At 40.8% G+C, this 10,661-nt stretch overlaps 2 pseudogenes; both read right to left on the reverse strand.

Moving 5' to 3' along the window:
* Positions 1 to 196: 196 nt before the first annotated feature.
* LOC118965600 lies at positions 197 to 3,070 on the reverse strand (annotated as a pseudogene).
* Positions 3,071 to 5,767: 2,697 nt separating this feature from the next.
* LOC118965500 lies at positions 5,768 to 8,085 on the reverse strand (annotated as a pseudogene).
* Between the last annotated feature and the right edge of the window lie 2,576 nt (positions 8,086 to 10,661).

A 10,661-nucleotide genomic window follows, 5' to 3' on the forward strand; every position in this document is an offset into this window, starting at 1 on the left:
GATTCTTATAAAAGAGTAATTTATTAAATCAAGATTATGGTGATATATGAATTACATTACATCAACTCATACAAGCAATGGCACAACCAATAATACAAATCCCAAAGAAATACACAAATTTATATTATTTATATGTGGGACAAGCTCAAAGAAATCCTCTATTCGATGAAAACATTTTTAAAAATGCAGTTAATATTTATGAGAAATAGACTTCCTCCATATTAGCAATGTTGTCCTCAGAAGCCACACTTGTCGTCACCCCACTGCCCAGCTTCCTCCCATGCAGCTCCAACTCCAGATTTTTTACAGTTCTGGATCATCTGGTCCCTGTTCTCAAAGGCCTTTCTCTCCAGGACAGGGGTGACCAGGGTCACCGTGTAGTCCTGCTTCCTGTACACACTCTTTGACCAACAAGTAGAAGAGCTCGATGAACATGAACTGGATGAATACAGTCTCTTCTCTGTGGGTCTAGACAGAAAGCAGTTCACCTGGTGAGGCCAGGGGAAGCAGCTGCAGACAAAGCGAGCCTGGAGGGTGAATCCATACAGGTGGTATTGACCCACAAAGAACTCCAGCTCTAACCGGATCTTCACCAATATGTGCACAATATAACAGAAGGCCATGCAGGTTAATCATCTCATTGATGTTTGTACTTGGGGACTGTGTAGCCCTTCTTCAGGAAGTTAATGGCCTTCTCATACTGTACTTGTTAATTCTTCTCGCACTTTGTCCAGCAGCTGGCCCAGCAAGTCCCATTCACCCATTTCGATTGTCCAGTTGGACAGTTTACTGTGAAAAAATAATATACATACAGTTAAAGTCAGAAGTTTACATACACCTTAGCCAAATAGATTTAAACTCCGTTTTTCACAATTCCTGACATTAAATCCAAGGAAATATCCCCTGTTTTAGGTCAGTAAGGATCACCATTTTATTTTAAGAATGTGAAATGTCAGAATAATAGTAGACAGATGTCACGCCCTGACCTTAGTCATCTTTGTTTTCTTTATTATTTTGGTTAGGTCAGGGTTTGACGAGGGTGTTATGTGTGTTTTACTTGTCTAGGGTTTTTTGTACATCTATGGGGTTTTGGTTTGTCTAGGTATATATTGGTCTATGGTGGCCTGAATTGGTTCCCAATCAGAGGCAGCTGTTTGTCGTTGTCTCTATTTAGGTTGCCATTTTCCATGTTGGTTTTGTGGGTTATTGTCTAAGTGTAGTTGCCTGTCAGCACTTGTGTTATTAGCGTCAGGGTTGTTTTGTATAGTTTGTTCTGTTTTTATTCTTCATTGAAGGAAGTATGTATTGTTATCACACTGTGCATTGATCTCCTTGTTATGATGAACGTGACAACAGAATTATTTATTCCAGCTTTTATTTCTTTCATCACATTCCCAGTGGGTCAGAAGTTTACATACACTCAATTAGTATTTGGTAGCATTGCCTTTAAATTGTTTAACTTGGGTCAAACGTTTTGGGTAGCCTTCCACAAGCTTCCCACAATAAGTTGGGTGAATTTTGGCACATTCCTCTTGACAGAGTTGGTGCAACTGAGTCAGGTTTGTAGGCTTCCTTGCTCTTGCACGCCTTTTCAGTTCTGCCCACACATTTTCTATAGGATTGACGTCAGTGCTTTGTGATGGCCACTCCAATACCTGGACTTTGTTGTCCTTGAGGCCATTTTGCCACAACTTTGGAAGTATGCTTGGGGTCATTGTCCATTTGGAAGACCCATTTGCGACCAAGCTTCTACTTCCTGACTAATCTGATCTGTCTTGAGATGTTGCTTCAATATACCCCTACCCTGGTCAACAGCACTGCACCCCCCACAGCAACTCGCCCAAGCCTTCCCCATTTCTCCTTCTCCCAAATCCAGTCAGCTGATGTTCTGAAAGAGCTGCAAAATCTGGACCCCTACAAATCAGCCAGGCTAGACAATCTGGACCCTTTCTTTCTAAAATGATCTGCCGAAATTGTTGCCACCCGTTTTACTAGCCTGTTCAACCTCTCTTTTGTGTCGTCTGAGATTCCCAAAGATTGGAAAGCAGCTGCGGTCATCCCCCTCTTCAAAGGGGGGAGACAATCTTGACCCAAACTGCTATAGACCTTTATCTGTCCTACCCTGCCTTTCTAAGGTCTTCGAAAGCCAAGTCAACAAACAGATTACCGACAATTTCGAATCTCACCATACACTCTCTGCTATGCAATCTGGTTTCAGAGCTGGTCATGGGTCACCTCAGCCACGCTCAAGGTCCTAAAGGATATCTTAACCACCATCGATAAGAAACATTACTGTGCAGCTGTATTCATTGATCTGGCCAAAGCTTTCGACTCTGTCAATCACCACATCCTCATCGGCAGACTCAACATTCTTGGTTTCTCAAATCATTGCCTCGCCTGGTTCACCAACTACTTCTCTGATAGAGTTCAGTGTGTCAAATCGGAGGGTCTGTTGTCCGGACCTCTGGCAGTCTCTATGGGGGTGCCACAGGGTTAAATTCTTGGACCGACTCTCTTCTCTGTATACATCAATGATGTCGCTCTTGCTGCTGATGATCCACCTCTATGCAGACGACACCATTTTGTTTACTTCTGGCCCTTCTTTGGACACTGTGTTAACAACCCTCCAGGCAAGCTTCAATGCCATACAACTCTCCTTCCGTGGCCTCCAATTGCTCTTAAATACAAGTAAAACTAAATGCATGATCTACAACCGATCGCTGCCTGCACCTGCCCGCCTGTCCAACATCACTACTCTGGACGGCTCTGACTTAGAATACGTGGACAACTACAAATACCTAGGTGTCTGGTTAGACTGTAAATTCTCCTTCCAGACCCACATCAAACATCTCCAATCCAAAGTTAAATCTAGAATTGGCTTCCTATTTCGCAACAAGCATCCTTCCCTCATGCTGCCAAACATACCCTTGTAAAACTGACCATCCTACCAATCCTCAACTTCGGCAATGTCATTTACAAAATAGCCTCCAATACCCAACTCAACAAATTGGATGCAGTCTATCACAGTGCCATCCGTTTTGTCACCAAAGCCCCATATACTAACCACCATTGCGGCCTGTACGCTCTCGTTGGCTGGCCCTCGCTTCATACTCGTCGCCAAACCCACTGGCTCCATGTCATCTACGAGACCCTGCTAGGTAAAGTCCCCCCTTATTTCAGCTCGCTGGTCACCATAGCATCACCCACCTGTAGCACGCGCTCCAGCAGGTATATCTCTCTGGTCAACCCCAAAACCAATTCTTTCTTTGGCCGCCTCTCCTTCCAGTTCTCTGCTGCCAATGACTGGAACGAACTACAAAAATCTCTGAAACTGGAAACACTTATTTCCCTCACTAGCTTTAAGCACCAGCTAGCTGTAAGAGCAGCTCACAGATTACTGCGCCTGTACATAGCCAATTTGTAATTTAGCCCAAACAACTACCTCTTTCCCTACTTTCCCTACTATTTTGCTCCTTTGCACCCCATTATTTGTATTTCTACTTTTAACATTCTTCCACTGCAAATCTACCATTCCAGTGTTTTACTTGCTGTATTGTATTTACTTTACCACCATGGCCTTTTTTTGCCTTTACCTCCCTTATCTCACCTCATTTGCTCACATTGTATATAGACTTGTTTCTACTGTATTATTGACTGTATGTTTTGTTTTACTCCATGTGTAACTCTGTGTTGTTGTATGTGTCGAACTGCTTTGCTTTATCTTGGCCAGGTTGCAATTGTAAATGAGAACTTGTTCTCAACTTGCCTACCTGGTTAAATAAAGGTGAAATAAAAACAAAAAAAATATCCACATAACTTTCCTGCCACATGATGCCATCTATTTTGTGAAGTGCACCAGACCCTCCTGCAGCAAAGCACCCCCACAACATGATTGATTTGCACTACTCGCACCAAAGTACGGTCATCTCTAGGAGACAGAAAGTGTCTCCTTCCTAAGCGGTATGACGGCTGCGTGGTCCCAGTGTGTTTATACTTGCGTAATATTGTTTATACAGATGAACGTGGTACCTTCAGGCATTTGGAAATTGCTCCTAAGGATGATCCAAACTTGTGGATGTCTACACGTTTTGATTTTCCCATGATGTCAAGCAAAGCAAAGCAAGCACTGAGTTTGAAGAGAGACCTTGAAATACATCCACAGATACACCTCCAATTGACTCAAATGATGTCAATTAGCCTATCAGAAGCTTCTAAAGCCATGACATCCTTTTCTGGACTTTTCCAAGCTGTTTAAAGGCCCAGTCAACTTAGTGTATGTAAACTTCTGACCCACTGGAATTGTGATACAGTGAATTATAAGTGAAATAATCTGTAAACAATTGTTGGAAAAATTACTTGTGTCATGCACAAAGTAGAAGTCCTAACCGACATGCCAAAACTATAGTTTGTTAACAAGAAATGTGTGGAGTGGTTGAAAAACTAGTTTTAATGACTCCAACCTAAGTGTATGTAATCTTTCGACTTCAACGGTATATATTTATCACCTGGGGGATTATCACTTATGACAAGAACTGTATAAGATATTGCATTTTTTAAGCAAGGTTTTAGAGAATGAATAGATCTCATAACAGCATTATTAATATGTACTAATTGAAATGTACCAATGAGCGCTCAGTCAAAGACCCTCTTTATCTGTTAATTTGGACCAGTGAGTACATTGATACGTGAAGGCTCATGAGGCCCAGATATCAATAGCCATTCCAATAACAGACCTTTCCAATCTGGTGGGAACCAAGGACTTGACCTTGTTCAATCCCTAAACATTGATTGTTTTATTCAGAAGGCACATGAAGATTGTTTTCCTACCTTTTCATTACATTCAGTTTGCTGTGCCACTATTTCATTCAGGAACATTTCTTGAATACATACTCAAAATGAAATCTTTGCCTATCAAAGTTTTCTTTAGGAAAAACCTCCCACTGCAGATAGTAGTCTACTTTTCATCAAGGCTGTATGCGTAGTCTATTGGTAAACTGGTATGGTCACATAATGTTATAATTATCTGCCATTACTTTTTGTCAACGTCAGCAATCCCATCCATCCTCACAAAGCAGGTGATATATCTCTAATGTAAAGCTCATTTGATTAACCTCACTGTCTATGCATTATGACTGTCTAATACCAACAACTAACCAGAGGCAATTAACCATTACATCTCACTTTGTAATGTCATGAATGCAATTTTCACAAATCTGGTATTTGATCATGTAATTATCATAAGTGAATTGTTTGCTTTTTCAATTTACCAAGGGACAAGCCTGAAGAAAGGTCCGAGCTCAGTCTCTCAGGATGGTGATGTCAGGGTGAAGATGAGAACCTTCTCAACCTTCCCCTCTTATGGACGAGGCACCATCCAAACCACAACAAAGACTACATATCCCACCTCTTAGGCATGACACCATTCTATGACCTGTGGTAGTGCTGTGGCCCAAGATGAAACCTTAAAGTGATCATTTAGGTTCCTATGATACCTAGTGTACAGCTATACTAAACATAGTATGTCAATATTCAAGAAATTCAAGAAGTTTGACAAATGATTTAAAAGTCAGAGACACTGCCAACCCGCAACAAGATTTAATTGTCTATAGATCAAGTATTGATTTTCATACACAACATGCATTTTATGTGTCTAATGATTAGACATGTTGTAATTTCTTTGTCAATAGTTACTTTCTAATTGTTCCATCAATTTTTTTTTTTTTTTTTTACAGCAGACTTTGCTTCACATGTTTGTAATCTTCACAATAACAATGGCTGACCTAATTTTTCCAAAATAATATGTCAACAGTGTTGGTCCTTCTAAGTGTAAATGATTTACTAAACTATCTTGTCTTTGTTGATTAAAAACAGATTTTTGTTCAAAAATGAAATCCTCATAAAGTACATTAACAAATCATTATTTAGTAAGGATTATCTTTATTGAGCTACATTTTGTATTGTGCTATGCATAACATATGCATATTCACCAAGCATAAACCAGATGGAATGTCATTCACAAGCACACAACTTATTTCTGCAATCACATCACCAATAATTAGAATCCCAGCACCATCAGTAAATAAAAAATAACTCATTTCAAAATGTATTCTCAAGTACACTGTAAGTTGTCAAAACAACTGGCTTTACATAGGAACGCCAGTTAAACACCTCAAAGACCACAGTTCCTCAAATAAACATCTCAAATCACTGCAAAAAAGATCTCCATGACCTCACATATCTGTGCATTTCAAAGACGTCATCAACATAATTTGGGAGCGACACTCCTGGAGATTATTTTGTATTACATTCACTGAATAAATATAGATTTTTAAGATACAATTATTACACACACTCATTCTCTCATCATCTGTTTGATGCCTGTATTAGCTGGGCATAACTTTGTTGTCATGAGTTTAGTGACTGGAGTTCAGTTTTCTGTATGAAGGAGACCTTTCAGCATGAGATTGTGAGCATACATGACCGAAAAACACAAATTCATTCTGGCATTGACTGCACAAGTCCAAACTAGAAAAGATAACACAAACAAGGGTAATGGTTGGCCTAAAGTTTAAAATGGACTATGGACTACTAAATGTCTATCCGTCACCCCTTCCGTCACCCCATTTTAATCAGCACTGATCTGTGTACCTGCAGTTTACGGGGACAATAGCCTGTGGTCCTGTGTGAGATGCCCAGGGTGGAAATGGCATGACAGGCATAAACAACTGACTGTGGTACTAGCGAGCCACCTGCTGATGCTCCATGGGGCGCCCCCTCGAAAGGTACCAGACTTTGCACAAAGATTCCCCGATGACCATATTCATGGTGCAGAGTACAGGAAAAGTTATCAAGGTAAGCCCGAGAAAAAAAAGAAAAGAATCACAGGCATTTATTACAACGAATCAGTAGGATGACAAGATCACAATGCATTTAACAACATGCACGTCAAGGATAATCAGTGTGTGTTTGTATGTGAGTGACCGTAGAACATGAGAGAGGAGCTTTGCTTGGAGAGGGTCTATAACATGCCCCAGAAGAGATGTTCACCACTGCTCCCCGTCTCCTCCCTACCATGCCAAGTAGAACCAGGCGCGTCATCAGTGTGGTGGCAGCAATGTGTGTTGGAGGTCTTCAGGCAGGCCAGTCAAGTTTAGTGAGTTGCCAAGGCAGTCACTCACAGTTAACCAGAAAGCCTATATTTTTGTCCCCTCAAGGTGTCTTTGACAGGCTTGCAACCTGTGTCGCTCTGACTGAAGTTAGCCACAAGCACCATTGTATCCACTCCAGGAGTCTCAGAGATGGCCTTGGCTGTGTTACTGACACTGTACCTTACCATAAATGACACCCCCTTCATCAAAAAGGTGACCAAGGTGAGTGCTTTGCGTCAGTCGAGGAAGGAAATGCACCCTGACCAAGCTGTAGCAGTCACACACCTTTGCTGGCTGTACACAGAGCACCCACAACGGCTAGGGTTTCCACAAATTAAGTGCATGACTGAGACATTTCTCTGTACATCAGCTCAAAACTGTCAACACCAGCCATAGCAGTCACAGGCTGGTAATTAGCTAAACTGAAGCAAGCTACAAACAATGTTTCCTAATCTTAGCCAATCTGTACTACTTGGATACCTCAATAAAGGAGCTAACGGTTTTCCGATTATATACTTTACTTGATACTTAAAGCTTAAAGTTAAATTGTGCATAGTATTTTGTAATCTAGCTACACAGCAGTTCTGACAGGCGCAATATTGAGCTAGTTTGCCAAAGATGATCGTTTACCATGCTTAACGGGGTGGCTCTCCCATAGACACCAATACAATAGCAGTTGGATCTAGTGTACTTAATTCGTTGTACCAGAAAAAAATGTGAGTTTTGTGTCTCGCTTCCTCTTCTGTCTCTGGATTGGCCACAGAGTTTCTAAACCCAGAGGCGCAACATAGCAAGCTTTCCAGGAATACTTGTGATATAGACCAACAGACCCGGCTTGGGCTTCGAGAAGTCAATTTTATTTTATTTAACTAGTTAAGAATTTACAATGAAGGCCTACCATGACCAAACCCAGACAATGCTGGGCCAATTGTGCGCCGCCCTATGCGACCCCTAATCATAACCAGTTGTGATACAGGGCCACTAACCAGGGCCTGTAGTGACACCTCTAGCACACAGATGCACCACTCTGGAGCCCAAATGAGAGTCTAACAGTATTCCATAGTTGTTCATTTTCTCGAAATCAAAAATTTGTGCCAATGTCTTAAGTAGTTAAACGTTATTACAACAACCTCATAAAAGTGACAAACAGATACGTTGTCATTTTCGTCACCAACAACTTTATATCGAAGGAGCGCCTTTGATTTGACGGCTTACACATGGGCAGTTCGGCGCCAGATGACCGTTAGACCAGATGACGTGTTTTTACGTATGAGCTTAGCTAGCCAACGCCTTCATGGCCTCGCCTAGACGTATGGTAGGAGATTTCGATTAGAGAAGCAGTTTAAGACTGGCCCATTTTTTTTGCCTGTCTTCATACTGTTCTATTTTTGATTTGGCTTTTGACAGACGTTCCTTTCCCGGAAGAGTGTGTAAACATGGGGGACCGCGTGACATCTAACGGACAGGGATTTAAAGGCACAGGAAAAAGCATAGTGCATGAACACTTTGGTTTAAAATAACAGGAGTAGCTGGAATTTATTGTATATCATAATTGTCAGTGTTAACAAACAAAAAAATATGGTGTTTGTTTGCACCCCTTTTCCAAAGTACTGTTACATGTTTCCATGTTTCTGCAGGAGGTTGGAAATTGTTGCTAACTGCACAACTATATTGGCGAAATGAGCAGTACGGTATGGAAGTCGTACACTGTTTATTACAATGTGGTACATTTACAATGGTTTTGCGAAAATGTTTAACCAAGGTCTGTCATGCAAATTACTTTATCTCATTACCTTCGTTGCTAGCAAGCTAACGTTAGCTACCATGTCAACAAGCATAACGTCAACTAGCTGCAGTAACGTTACATGGCAAGATAATGCATGCCCACGTTTTAACACAATGGCATCGTTTGTCTAGCTATATTTGTTATATTTCTATTTGTTTTCTTCTTCAAACTGCACTGTTGGTTAAGGGCTTGTAAGTAAGCATTTCACTGTAAGGTCTACCTACACCTGTTGTATTCGGCGCATGTGAGAAATACCATTTGATTTGATTTTAGTTGTTACATTAAAGTAGCACTGTAGCTAGCGAGCAAACTGAGTTGCCACTGGATAATCTCCATTCTGTGGATATTTCTGAATCCACATTAGGACCATGTCTCAGATCTCAGCTGAGGAGGAGTCTGAACTTGAGGCAACTGCTAAAAAGCATCAAGACAGAATCTCAGGTGCATCTACCAATTTAATGTGCAGAGGAAATATTGCTTAATCTGGAGGAGAGGGACAAGAACTTCCATAAGTAAGCAGAATGTAATACCTTCTCATTTGTTACAAATCTGTAGTAAATGATATCCATTATTATCTAACGCTTGTTGAATATCCGTCTCTTTTTCAGTTATGAATTTGTTAAGTACCTGCGGCAGTATGTGGAAAGCTCCCTGAGAGCCGTTATCGAGGAGGTGACAGAGAGATGTAACAGGAGAGGGACATGCTGTTGGGTCCGGTCAGGACACCTTGGTTCATGCTGTTACAAGGAGGACTAGAGAATCTGGAGTGTATGTATGGTGTCTCTATAAAGGATTCTCAGTGAAGACTTGTCACAAGTGACTTCTGATGAACTTTATCCTTTACTGTATTCCCAACATGGCTCGTCACTTACTTCACAGAATATGCCATTGCTTACAGGGAGTCTAAAGCCTATGTGCTTGTGTGCTTCACAATGAATACAATCTTGAAGCAATAGCGGCAAGGTAAAAATCTGTCGTTCTTTCCCTGAGCAAGGCAGTTAACCCACTGTTCATGACACCAAAGACGTGGAAGTGGATTATGGCAGCCCTCTGCACTCCTCTGATTCAGAGGGTTGGGTTAAATGCAGAAGACACATTTCAGTTGAATGCATTCAGTTGTACAACTAACAAGGTATCATTGATGAATACATTTGAAGAGGACCAACTGAGAAGGAAGGAGATGCACAGGGAGAGCCAACATCATCAGTTAAACAGCCATTGCACAGACAACTGCGCCGACAGTCATTCTTCCTTCAATCAGGTAATACCATGTTAAAGAAATAGCCTACAAGTCACTCTTGCAAAGTGAGGATCCACCCAACTATCCATTGAATGGCTTTTTATACACTACCGGACCAGTATCATTATACCGTATAAACATATATTTTGTTGATCTGGATAAGTAATACTAATATACTTGTAAATCATTACATTATAGGCTTAAGTTGTTTGTGTTGCCTCTGAGTTGAGTTTGCAATCAGTGTCATTTATGCTGTCTAATTATAACTCACAAGCACAAAAAAGTGAATGTACAGTAATTACACATTAACTACAGTTGCAAATGTTTCCTTAGGGTTATGTATTTATCAAACAATAGCAGCTGCAAGTACTTGCTGAAAGGTTGGACCCTAGTAGGCCTAAAGAGTTAAAAGGATTTCAATATGATTTCTATTCTGTATAATTTGCTAGATTATTACTAGATTGGTAAAAGTGTTATTAATTGCATC

This window comes from Oncorhynchus mykiss, chromosome 8 (genome assembly GCF_013265735.2).
Source record: "Oncorhynchus mykiss isolate Arlee chromosome 8, USDA_OmykA_1.1, whole genome shotgun sequence".
Classification (NCBI taxonomy): Eukaryota; Metazoa; Chordata; class Actinopteri; order Salmoniformes; family Salmonidae; genus Oncorhynchus; species Oncorhynchus mykiss.